Source organism: Antennarius striatus, chromosome 3 (assembly GCF_040054535.1).
Source record: "Antennarius striatus isolate MH-2024 chromosome 3, ASM4005453v1, whole genome shotgun sequence".
Lineage (NCBI taxonomy): Eukaryota > Metazoa > Chordata > Actinopteri > Lophiiformes > Antennariidae > Antennarius > Antennarius striatus.
The window spans coordinates 1,528,475-1,542,616 of NC_090778.1; positions in this window are offsets into that span (position 1 = coordinate 1,528,475).

Sequence of the window (14,142 nt, forward strand, 5' to 3'; positions counted from 1 at the left end):
TCCTTTGGATCCAGATGTACTTCACCTTAAAATAAGTCTTTGTCTGTCGAGCCACAAAGTGATTTCACCCAGTTAGAACTCGACTTCGGCTCTGAGTGTCGTAGGATAGGGCAGCCCAGAAGCATTTTATTCCATCGCTGTTCAACCAGGTTTCACAAATCCTCAGGCTTGAGCGGTGATTCATTGTGGCGCGCTCAGCTGTACAATCCCCATTTCCACCAGTACAAAGTATTAGCAGCCAAATCTGTGTGGACTTCTAATCCAACTGCGTCAGATCCAGTAGAACTTCTGCTCTCCTGACTGGGAGAGAGCCAGCGATCCCAGTGCGTCTGTCCGACAGTCCCAGTTTGTCCTCTGCCTCCCTCCAGACCCCCGTCCCTCCCCGTCTCCCGCCCTTCGTGGCGCTCTAAAGCCATCTGCCTTTGTCATGCAGATGCAGTCATTTTTTAAAAGAACCCTACTTACGCAAGCAGTGTCAAGCGTTTGGCACGGAGAGTTCATCAAGAGCAGCGGGGCGGCAGACATGTTTACTACGCCCCGCTTCACGCCTTCGGCAGGGCGGCCTCGGGTACAACGGGACGATTCTTTGTTGTTCTACTTCATAGGCAATAAAGACTGTCGCTACACATGTAATCAGAGTACAGTAAACCCTGAAGCCTGCCTGAAGGACTTTCATATGGTGAATTTAAACCACATGTGCAAAAAAGCCTTTGGATGTCTACACATTTAAAATGCATCTGTTCGACAATCTCTATTAACACATGATCAAATAGATAATTCACACGTGTGTGTGTGTGTGTGTGTGTGTGTGTGTGTGTGTGTGTGTGTGTGACGTCTAAACGTATGCTGGTGTGAAATCTAAACATCCCTAGAAGTCAGAGTCCACTGATCCCGACGGAGACAGTTTGACACAAAGACAGACATTAGTATTCCACTCAGTGTGGAGAAGCCTGAGGAACAAAAACCTCCAATTCATTCCACTGGACAACTTCTCCCACAGAACAGTGTTGGTATGAATGAGTGATGGTGACGCAACGTACAGCCAGGATTTTAAGATGTTTGGAGATCGCTGCCATGGATGAAAGGTCAAAGGTCACACTGCTATTGTCTTTGAATATGTTCATCTCTCTCCCTTTCGTTCACTGGTGATCACATTTCATTTGCTGTCAAACAAATATCAGAGCCTATAATAGTACTGCAGTCTGAAACACGTACAGCAGCAAAGTACAGTAATATAAAGAAGTTCAACCTGGTGCTACAGAGCAGCACAGGAAATAGCAGCAGCGCAGTGAAGTCACCTCGTCAGCACCAGACCGACACTGATGGACAGACAACGCAAAAGAAGAGTCTGATTCTGACGTCTGGGGCCCCAAAAAAAGACAACTGCAGAGACAAAGTGGACTCTTCCTCCGTCCCAGAGGGACACAGTGTTGGGCGTTCAGGTTCTATCTGGAGCCACACTGACCACACAGGAAGCAAAGTTCGCTCAAGTCTCTCATTGATGACAATCTGGATGAGTGCCAATGACGTACGCTAATGGTTCTGTGACGCAGGCAAACAATTACCTTATTAAGTCCAATAAGCAATAGCTTCAAACATAAAATTAGGAAAATGCATGATTAAACAAGGCAGTCAGAGACTGTAACATCCTAAGAAGGGTAGGTCAGGGTACCCTGAAAGTAGTACCTGACAAATGTATAGCTTTGACCTTTCATTGTAAGTCAAATTTGATTTATGGTCAAAGCTAGTGCATAGGTAGATCAAAGCACTAGCTTTGATCTATGGTCTCACTCACACTGGCCTTCTCCCTCGTCTTTTTATGTTATCTGGTTCCTGAATGTCCAAAAGTTGAAATTTGACCTTGACCTAGTCTTTTCAAGGTCCTGGTCATCGTCTCATTTTCATCCCCTCTGCTGCCTGAGTCGTGTGTTTTTAGTTTCATCTTTCTGTCTGCAACGGTTGTGAAGATATTTGGTGGATTCACTAACGGAGGAACACTGACAATTACAACACATCACCGCTTAGAGGCAGGATCAAACTTCAACTTAAACCCACAAGAACTTGTTCAACAAAGACAAACTTAACTTATGCTGACATATCAAAGACACACAGCTTCCATCACCAGCTTCAGCAGCATGTCTCTGGTGACAAAGAGGAAGTCCTGCCTGTATTTATAGGGGAGGCAATGATAGACAGGAAGAACTTCCACCACCTGGTGGAGTGGAGGGGGAATGCAGTCTGTGGTTTTAGTCATTTCTAACACTTAATGTCACAGGTTCAAATCTGAAGACCAGCATCAGGGGTGGGTGGCCTCAGGTCAGCTCATCCTAAGGACAGGATCACAATATTACGTACACTTATTATACATATAACTTATTCCCAGGGTGAATGGGGATTGATGTCGGTGTGGTCATTGTGATTGATGTAGTTCTACCACTGACTCCATCTGTCAGCGTCATTCATTTCCTCCTGGCTGATCTGCGGGCAGAATGACGGAAACATGTTCCTTCCGTGATGAGTGCAAACAACTCTTCAGCCTCAGGAAAGAGATCCATGAATGCACGTAATTAAAATCTAATCAATGCAGAAGTAGAATCTGTGGAAATGTGTTGCGTCTATACAGAACACAGAAATATAAGTGTGTGTGATGCGAACATTGACTACTGCTGAGTGAAGGTAACACACACACATTTACTGGTCCAGCTTAGGTTCCTGATGAAGGTTAAAATTTAGAATTAAACGATGTGTAATGAGCATCTTTACTGCTAGAAATAACGTACTCTCTATTACTCAAATATTGTTTCAATAGAATAAATACGAGGTGACTGTGGCGTGAGGGATCAGCAGCGGTGGAGCTTGAATCAACAGATTCATGGTGAGTTTTGGCTCCTGTCCCTTTATATAATACCCAGATACCCCGACATTTACCCAGATGCACTGACAGTTCAACGATCACCACGTTTGCCTGAAACACCCTGAGGGACCCCTTGGGACAGAAATGGAGTGTGATAATTCACCCTGTCACCATCAGCCATTACATGCAATAGGATGAATAATGGGAGATTCAAACATGCAGGGCAGAGATATGACACTGACACCAATACGTAGCTGATAATGCAGATTGATTAGATCGATTGCCTGCATTGAGAGAGAAGAAGAAGTGATTCAGACGTAACGCCGATCTGAATTAGCATTTATGAGAAAATCCACTCCTTTGTTTACACAGAAGCAGCGACTGAAAAACATCAGCCAGGTTTCCAAGGTCAAGGTGGTGCTACATGATGTATAGATACCGCACACACACACACACACACACACACACACACACACACACACACACACACACACACACACACACACGGTGTTGACATCATGGTCACATCACCAGGAGCCTCTCCTCTAATGAATGACCACGTCTTAAATGTTTTTTATAGAGGTACATGTTTCATATAATGGAATCTATGTTCACCTGAATTAATATTTTCCACCCCCCAGTGCAGTTGGTACAGGATCTTATTGGAGACCATCACTGCTCCCTTTGAGTGACAATGGTGTTGGCGGAGCGCTAGTAGTTTGCATATTTCACATCAAACTGTGTGATGCTAATTCTTTTTTTTTTTGGTAGCAATTATTTAGCATGTTTGTCTGAATGTCACGTTAAAGCAGCTTCACTTTAAGAGCTTTAGAGACCTGAAGAGAGCCCAGAACAGGAGTAGTGAGCTGAATGCTCCTCTTACCCCATTAACAGTTGAGGCAAAGCCAGTCCTTGTAAAGCCGCCAACTAGTCAAACAGTGAATTAGATCATAAAAACAGTGGCGGTCAACAGGAATGAATGCTGAGGCATTTCTCTGCATATCCCAGAGCAACACATTGAAACACGCTGATGACACAGCCCTGGCCTACTTACCCACATCCAACCCTTCAGTTTAGTGTCCAGAGGTGACAGAACTCACTGGAACCAACTCACAGCAGCTAACACCTCAATACGTTCTACTGTAAACAGTGTTGGACTGAACGCTGGGGAGGGTTTGACTTTATGTTGGTGTTGATTGTCATTCATCTCTGAAGGGTGGAGGAACATTAGACTTTATATTACCTGAGAGTTCTGTTCAGATCTTACACACACATGTATGTTGTTATTCAGTTCTGTGTGTGAGCAGTCTGTGGCCTTGAACTTAGTTAGCAAACAGCTTTAGCGCTCTAATTAGCTCTGTGTTAACACTCCACTCTCCTTACTTTGGAGATTAACTCCTGACAGCAATCAGAAGAAGATCTTTCCAGAGTTGTAGATGTTAGTGAAGCCACATAAATCCAACATTCTGGCCTCCCGGAGGAGCTCCAGTCTCTCAGGAGGTCCAGCCTCACCTCCTGTGGTACCTCCTGCCTTTTCAACTTGGGTCCGAGCTCTCCTGGACAACAAACCTGGCCACAGTGAGCAGGAGCTGACAAAAGAAGGCCGTCTAATTGACCTCCTCCTTTTGCTTGTTCTTCCCTCCATAACTTTGCTGCCACTGCCACCCAGAGTATTTCCATGACAACCGTGGGATTGTAAGATCGGTATGGAAACGCCAAACAATCAGGCTTGCATCATTGCACACAAAAGAGCAGTGGCCTACATGTGGAGAGAGGCCTGGTGGAGCTGTGAGGACAGATCAGGAACAGACGTGGGATGGAGCTGATTTATTATTGGACATATACTGCAGCTTGACCTTACTTATAATTAAAGTGAAAATTCATGTGTCTTTGCAAAAGCTTCAGGAAGAACTAAAGGCTTCCAGGTAGCTGATAGATTCTAACTAGCATCTTTCCAAACTCGTACCGTCGTCCAGCTTCCACAGTCAGTCTCCACCTTACAGTCTCTCCTCGGATCAGGTCTGCAAACCTGTGGCTGAAAATGGAGGAATGCTCCTTGTCAACAAACATTCCTGGCTGGTCAGCGCTGGAGGCCATGTTTGACTGGTCCAATCTGGCAGCAGCAGATAGCCTTTATGGCCGTCCAGCTGGCCATCAATCAGGCCTGGTACTAAGGAGCCGGCCGACAGCAGCGGGGGTCACGATGTCTCCAGGGAGACTCTCTGAAAGCAGCAATAGAACCCCGATAGAGGACGTGAAACAAAGAGGACAAGACAAGAGGGAAGGGTCACCGTTCATGTCCTGATTGGACACAACTGGACTCTACAACACGGAGCTGAGTCAGCCCCGGCCTGCAGAACAAGTTCATCCAGTACTTTCAATCAGTAGGCAAATATCACAGCGGCTTAGGATGGTCCTGATTGATCAGTTGTGTTCCCCAAAAACATCTCTGGGACACAGAACAGTGAGCTTCAAGCCACAGAAAAGATTTATGGGGAAAGATAAATGCTGACCCATTACGTTTATATATTTTATTTTACAATAATGTCCAGAACATATCAGTTAAATAGTCAGTGAAGAGGTTCTGTAATTAATTTATTTAAACATTTCACAGACAAGAAAAAACCCCAACCTTACCCAAGGTTTTCTTGTTGCTTGGAGGTCCCAGAATGTCAGGCCGGCCTCAGGTCACCTGCAGGTGTGTTGAGTCTCCTACTGATGGCGCTATTCACTAGCTTTTCAAACAGACGTGTCAACAGGGCTCTCCCCCAGGTTCTTCTGGCCACCAGCTCCTGGAGAATGGTTGGACTGCAGCAGGACAAAGAGTTAGTCTAGATCTACTTTAATTTGAAATGACTTTAATATGACTTTGTTGTGACTTCATACTTTATAAAACACCTACACATTAATGTTATATCAATCAGCACAGACATTTTCATTTGGAATATAATAAGTTGTGGAGTAAGAGAGTGATGTGAAAATAGTCGGAATGCTGCTTGATCATAACTACAGTAAGTCTTCACTCATTGGTCTTTTTGGTTCTATTTCTCTCTGCTGCCATCTACTGGTACAGAACGTGATTTCCATTCAAGCAGGTACTGAACGTATGTTTGACCACTGTCTGCTGCCAATGCTGGTATGTTCTGAATCACACTGTCATCTGGTGTCAGGACCTGTTTCTATGTCTGCCATCTGACTGAGAACAAAAAAAAAGGTTTACAGTGAAATCAACATTACTGAACTTAATCCACAGAGAAATTCATTCCCTATAGTGATGCTTTTTCTATTGCGAGCTATTTGTAGAGGGTTTCTAGGATTTGAACGCAGTCCAATGGGGCTACAGCATCACATCATAATCCTGCTGCATTCTTTAGAATCTATAGAACATGGAAACTTTCATCAGGGAAACACAATTGACACAAAAGAAAGCAAGAACTGACAAAATACAGAAGCACAACCACCTGGACACTCTGTTGTCAGGTATGACCAGCCCATCAATGCTTTATTTAACATGTAAGGATGACAAGAGAAGTGTCAATATATGAATAGCAATAATTAATATTAGCTTAGCTCGGTCATCCGACTGTGTGCCTGCTTCATTTTTGCACACTGACACCAAGTGGCCAAATGGTGCAGTTTTTCCATCAGGTATGTCACCGAGATACAGTATAGTGGGCTGCGATCAGCTTCCATTCTGCACTGAATGAAAGACCCCACCACCAACCAACCAACCAGCCAACCAACCAACCAACTAACCAACCAACCAACCAACCAACCAACCAACCAACCAACCAACCAACCAACTAATCAATCTTTTTGATTTACTTAATCACTTAATCATATCAACAAACATTTCTTTCTTTCTCCACACCTGAAGGTGGGGGTGTATAGACTAACCCTCTATGTACCCCAGTAGCTGGTGGAACAGGTCATGGAGTCAGATCTGCTTTGGTTTGGTCTACCATAAACTCAAAGTGTCCAGAGTATTTCCAGAGGCAGAAAACAACGATAGTGTGAAGATCAAGATAATTAGAAAGACAGAAACAGAAATCCAGTTCACTGACCATCAGACTCCAGTAAAGACAAACAAACTGGGACGTGGACTAAATGTAGTTGATAGGGTCTTGTGTTTTATGAACTATTATTTTCCTCAAAGTAACTAATTCGACTTTAAAATCCTTCAAGCATGCATTGATCTAAACAACCGATCAGATGAAAAGTATTCCCCAAACTGGTTTTAAATAACAGTTATAAAACTGTGAGCGTGTCAGTGGGCTTAGGAAAGTGATTAAAGAAGAGAAGCAGTCACTGTCCTCAACGCAACAAACTAATCTGATTTGAACCTCACTGTGCCTGCAGGTGTCCCTACAATCCAGTAGATGGCACTCTAGTGTAAGGCTTTATGGTGTGTTACAGTCCTGTGTGTGCATCTGTGTGTGCGCCCAGGAGAAGCTGTCAAACATCTGTCCCAGATGTCCCAGCATATCTGTGCTGATCAGAGCGCTGACTGATTTCCTGATCCCGTTTTACCTGCACTCACCTGCAGCCAGCCTCCATGGGGATAACTGAGTCGGAGGCAATTACCTAGGCAAGCAACATGAAACAGATGTGCAATTATGAGAACAGAGGCTTGCACTTAGCCCCCTCATTGCCCCAGCATCATCCTGCAATCCACAACGCACCCCACAGCAGCCAAATCCACCAACAGCTAATTAAGTCCTCATCACACCTAGAGCGCTTCCAGCGCTGATCAACACAAGTCGGAGTCAAATCATCTGCTCATCACAACACGCTTTAGCAGCGCAAACATCACCTTCAATTACACTGATGGACGTTCAGGCCCCTGAAAACACAATCCAAACTCACTTTCACCAGACATTCACGATGGAAAACCGAAGCTCTGGCCTTCAGGCTCCAAAGCGTGTACACCTTCAGTTTGAGGCTCGTAACATATCTGTGGATAACCAGTGCCTTTAAACCCATAGGTCCATGCCTTCAGTCATGGATCACATCATTACAACAAAGCTGTAGTGCTCAGCTTTCACTATTTGAAAGCTGTGATCGTCTCTCAGACGGAAGACACGTGAAACTCACATAAGCTTAGTTTCTATAACAACCTCCAGATGAATTGCTTTTGTCTCCACTCAGTGATCAGCTGTTACCACATACAGTGATGTGCTCCCCTCCCCCATGTTGAGACTCCCTCAATTCACCTGGTGCTATCTGGGACTCATTGGGTAGCAGAACAGGAACTCAGAAGCATCACCAGTCGTGCTACAAATGACTCAAACGAACGACAAAAGCAGAACCATCAAGGAGGAGCCCAGTGGGAACTGTTTCTACCTCCACGTTCCCTTTTTAGGAAAGGGAACATGGAGATATCATTGAAATGTCTTGATAGAAATTGATTTGTGTTGATGCTACATAAGCAGACTTTAGCCCAATTTCATGGAGTGGAACATCTGAGAAAACCTTATGGAGAAAGGCTGGACTAAAGTTTGGACTGGACTAAAAGCAGGTCACCCAAAAAAGAGCCCTTGTGCGTGGGTGTCCCCCCAAAACTGGAGGACACAATGAAGACACCACAGTCCCCTGAACGCCTACACTCCTGAACAGCAGGATCTCCTGGGCCCCCATGTGTGAGTGGTTTACTTTCTCTCAAACATGAATATGCTGCTCTCCCTGAGGGGTCTGTGCCAACGAAAGTGACAAATCTTTTGCTAGGAGAGCTGAACTACTGGGGGCAAGAGTTTAGCCCCATGGGCCCCCACCCATCAGCTGTGGGGTGTCTGGCAATCAGGCTATGTGGAGTTCATGGCTCAAAGAATCAGCTGCGCTACCTTCATCCAAGTCCTCTGTGGGCGCTTTGGGACCACTGGGGGGCCATGTTTCACCAAGAGGAGGGATGCATCACCCAACTGGACAAGACAAGACCTGCACTGGAACATGTCAACAGTGAAGCACACTACCTCACCAGGTAACAGCCCAGGGGCAAAACCCAGACAGAGTGTCTTTAACCTGCACCACAACTTGACATATGGGAAATAAATATAAGGGTAGTCCTCAACTTACAAACATCTGAATTACAGACATTAGGAGATACTAACAAACGCGCTTCACCATATCCAACTATTTCCCTTCCAGCTAATCTAAATTCAAATGATCACTTGAATCATGAGTGATGCTTAACAGTAGATATTGGAACTATACATACATATTTTAATGATTGCTTTTATTTTGATGTATATAATAGTCACATGATATTATTAGCTTTTCACGATTTACTAGTGATTTTATGATTCAAATAATTGTGGTGGGCAGACGTAAAGTGGAGTAAAATGACAAAACTTCTTTTTTTCTGTGTACTTCTTAAAAACTGACAAATAATCGAGAACAACTTAACACAAAACGACCTGTACCTGAATTTTATTTATTATGTGTTGCTTTAATGTCCTGTAATTGTTTCTGGTCAGTCTAAGGGAATAGTACTTTAGTATTTGGAGTAATAATGACATTTAGATGACCTCAAATGGGGTTCATAGATTGAAATTTAATAAATAAAAACTAACGAATAATTTGACTTATGAACAACCTCTCGATACCAATTGTGTTTGTATGTAGAGGACTACCTGTACAATATTTTGAATGTGCCACAGAAGTAACACAGAAGAACAAAGTCCACTCACTTTGGTTGCCCTTTTCCAGTGGTAGTTGAATATTGTTGCACCACCTCAGTTTGGCTTTGTAGAATAAATGGCATTGAGGTGCTGCTCTGATCATCTCATATAGATTGATTTCAAATGGAAACATCAAATACTGCAGACGTGTGTGAATACTGGGGGCATCTGGATGACATGAACAACACTGACAAACCATCTGTATGTGACGTGTAAATCAGACATTTATCCACATCCATATTTCAAACTTACTTGATTGTAGTCCTGCTAACAGTTGTGTTCAGATGTGTGTTTTCAGACGAGGCATCAGGGACACTCCACCACACTCTCAGAGGAAGCGAGTGCTGTGACCAGCAGACCTTCTGGCTGCACTCTCCTCGCTCCTCTTGACTTATGCATGCCCACACTGACTGATAAAAACACGGAGGCCATGCACAATGCGATGTGCTGATGAGGGAGCGATTGAAGGACCCACATGCATTTTCTGTGTCTCTCCGGGCTTCTGAGGAGATCTGCTGCTTACTCAGGAGTGAAAGCCTCAAATTAAAGTGTTTGTGCTGACAAAGGACAAATGGGATTTTTCCTTTGCGCAAACGGTGCAGGATTGTGTCGACTTGCTCAAAGTGTCAGGGAAAAATTGTCTCTTAGTCGACACCTCTAATGAAACATGCACATGAAATTAAGGCCTGCATTTTGTTGCTGATGTTTAGATTGTACACGTATAAAGAGGTGGAGCGACAAGAGAGGAGCATGGGAAGATACGAGAACAGAGAGATGACGCTCCGCTCTCCTGTGTATAGATATGTCTTTGTACCCTTGAAGTAAGACTGAATTGAATATTCATGAGTGAGCGTGAATAAGTGCTCTGTCAGACAGTAGTGTCACTGATAGATGAGGGGTGGACCTGCATGGAGCTCCAGTGGCCAGCCACCATCCTCCATAGAGAGTCTTGCAAGAAGGGGGTGTCAGGAACAGCGAAGACTTGCCCTGGAAATAGACAGGTTCACTTGAAGCCATACATAGAATACGCATCTGCCTTTAGGATGCATGGGAGTTAGCTTATGCTAACCAGGCTAGGAAATAAAAGCAGGTAGAGGAGCCTCGCTGTTCTTCTGCACATGGCTGGACTGAGGTCCAGCACCTCCTACAAGTCCCTGAGACAAGTTCTCACAGGGTTCCAAATGTAAAATGTTCTGCTGAGGGGGGTCAAACTGGCTGTGCAGTACACAAAGTGAGTTGTGTTCCAGGGTGCAGACTGCCCCAGCCCGTACCAACTCCAGCCAGTCGTACACCAGATGGCCTAATCTCATCCAGAGAGAGAGAAAGAGAAAGACAGAATGAAAAGGGGGGCGCTGGTCCCTGACGTGTCCCTGAGGTGATGGATTCAGTCAAACTTATATCCAACGCTGGGCTTTGATGCTACTGGAGCTCATCAAATGTTGAGACTAACTAACTGGAAAAGCCTAAATCCCACTAAACTGACACAGCAGACGACCCAATTCCAGTTGCTCCCACTTCCTTCCATCACATTATATATGAGGCCGTGCTGTCTGAAGCCAACCAAATAAAACTAACCATTAAAACGGCTTTTGGAAAAAAAAATACGGAAATTTCCCGGCAGACTAATTCCATCCTGAAACAAGACTGATTGAATGTAGAAGAGCAGAGAGAGTTCTATTATATATTAAATATTAAATACATGTTTACACATGTTGACGACACATTTAGGTCTGTAGCCTCCATCCACACCAAACCGAGTGCGTGTCCGGACTAGTTTCTGATGTTCACAGTAGACATCTAATGCCCAGTATCCATGTTTCCTAATTGTGTATCGGTATATCACTAATATGGGCGTGGAGTGGTGCCAAAATGATGATGGTGTGTGTGTGTGTGTGTTTGTGTGTGTGTGTGTGTGTGTTTGTGTGTGTACATATATACAGTGCGCCCTTGTTCCGCGTGGTTAATGCGTTCCAGGAACCACATGCGAATAACAAGTTCCGCGATAGAGCAACAAACTATTTATCTTATTATTTATGGTAATTTAAACGTTTCTGACCCCCCTCCCCCCGTGCTGATATTAAACCACCTTCTATCTGTATTACCTTTAAAACACTGATTAAAGACTGTTTAAAGAGCTTTTGTCTCACGTAAGTGTGAGACTCATGGAACGTAGCGCACTTCCAAACGCCGTCAACCAATAGAATGCGCGTACGGTATCATGTGACTACCTACTAAAGATCCGCGATGAGGTGAAGTTGCACGTTGATCTGCAAATGTACAATGAATTACTGTATATAAACCTTAATAGACAAACAATCCTAACTCTAAAGCACAAGACCTTCAGATGTTGTGTCGGTTTCTTCCACCATCAATGGTTCACGTTTCTTCCCAGCGTGGGCGGGTCTGACCTTGTCACATCACAGTATCCCAATTAAAGGGATCACAGCCAGGAACCGTAAAGTAAGCACCTTGAGGAAATCAATGCTTGCAGATATTCCGTATCTATGCAAAGTGTACTTGGAGATGTGAAAATCAAGTGTCATTCCCCATCTCCGAATGGCCCTCCGAAGCTATAATACAGATGGGCCGGTGGTCTTTCCCCGCCTCCCACCACTCTGTTTTCATTCCCCTCTTTTGGTGCTAATGCATTGTCTACAGGGTGTGTAATGATCCTCAAGAGCAGCTGTATACCACTAACAGGCACTTCTGTCAAACACATCACCGTCGCGGCGCTCATTGATTGGTGTTGCCTTTAGAATGGGCTGTTTCCCCCGTGCTGGCGCGGCTGTAATTGCATCATGCTTAAATGATTCAAATAAGCCGTGGTGCTGCCCCCCCCCCCCCTCCCTGTGCTGTTACTGTCACCCTCACTTTTTTCATTACAGATTCAGTAGACTTGATAAAACAGCAGGTGTGCCCCATTCCACAGCGCTTAGCCAGCCCAGCCAAGACAAAGAAGTGGTCAAGCGGGGCAACAAATCACACCAAATGGAGCGTTTGCTCTTTGTGCAGCCTAGTTATGGAAAACTGATAGCAACATCTAGAATACTGAATAGGTGCAATAAATGCTGAAGAAGGGGGATTCTTCTCCTAATTGGGTGAGGGGGGCAATGGAAGCACCATTCCCCTTTTTGTATCTGAAAATGAGCTCTGTGAAATAGTCTAATAGCCTGTACACAGTTAAAAGGGGCAGAGCAACCCTCCTCCAGCGCCCCCCCCCCTCAAAGCCATCACATCCTGTCTGCGGGCTGACAGATAAACATGTTCTCTGCTGGCTAATTGCACTACCTGTTTCCACCCAGTCTCTGGTGACAGGCTAGCTGTGTCCAAGTGAAGCCTCAGATCTCCTGGACTACATTCTGGAGTAAAACACTCAAATATACATCAGCCAAAGCGAGAGTGAAAAACTTCTGAGGGAGAAAGGGGGGATTTTGTTGCTTGAAGCACAACTTTCTAAATGAGTGGTGAAGTTTGCAGCTAGAAGAGACAGCCGTCCGAGGAGGCATTGACGGATTAACTAACATGACAAGTGTGCCAGGAAATATGACAGCATCTGTCTGACGGTATCAACGTCAACAAGACAATGACGATCTAAAAGGTAACCCGAGAAATTCACATCTTATCAGAGCCAGTCTCCCCCCTTTTTCACAAAGAAATGAAGATGTTCTAAATCAATATCCAGTCCGTAGACATCAATATACATGTGCTGCGTGTCCCAGAAGTATTCCATGGAAGCACCTTGGTCTGAATGGACTGCAAGTGGTCATGAAAGATGTAGGCCCTCAGCTGGACACTGACTCCCTCCAGTCAGATGAATAATAGTACAAAGGGCTGCTAAATCATTGAGACAGCTGCTGTGCTTCGTCCAGACTGAGCCGGTCCAGCACAACAGAGCAGATCAGTGCTGAAGCCGTGAGAGACATCAAGCCCCACCATTCTTGCAGTGAAGCCTTGCCTTGCTTTCTGAGGCAGCGGGACTTTCAACCCAACTGTCTTTGAGGAAAAAGGCTGATTACTCTATAAGTAGGCCTGCATTCAAAAGTGGAACGCTGTTTTGATAAACTATGGAAGCGTTAGAAGTGTGCGCCGTGGAGTCTGACATTAGAGGATGCACTAGTAGACAAACAACCTTAATTTTAGGAAGGCAAGGGGAAGGGGTCTTGGAGGTCTGAGTCTTGACGAAGCGACCCAAATATGAGGCAAGGTCAGCGCAAACTGATTACATTTAGTTGTTAGCTAAGAGAGCTGGCTGCAGCCGGGAGACACAGAGAGAAAGCATGTTGTTTAAGTAAAACCCTCAAGAACATTATGATTTATTTAAGTGAGGAGAAAATATGAATAATGTATTGGCTATACGGAGCATGAATCTCTTTTGTACTAATTGTCAGGAAGGCTTGCATCCAGTATTTGAGGGGTGGAGGGGCTGGAGGACCCAGAGATCACAGGGGCGCTGCGGCTCAAAGCTGCCGGTCCTACAGCCACAGACATTGACTTGCAAATGAGCTCATGGAGGCTAATTAATGGGGGGGCTAATGAAAGCAGCGGTTGGGTTTGGGCGAAAAAATAATCCGAGACCCCCGTTTCACTTTTCCCCTGCTTTTCCTGACTTTC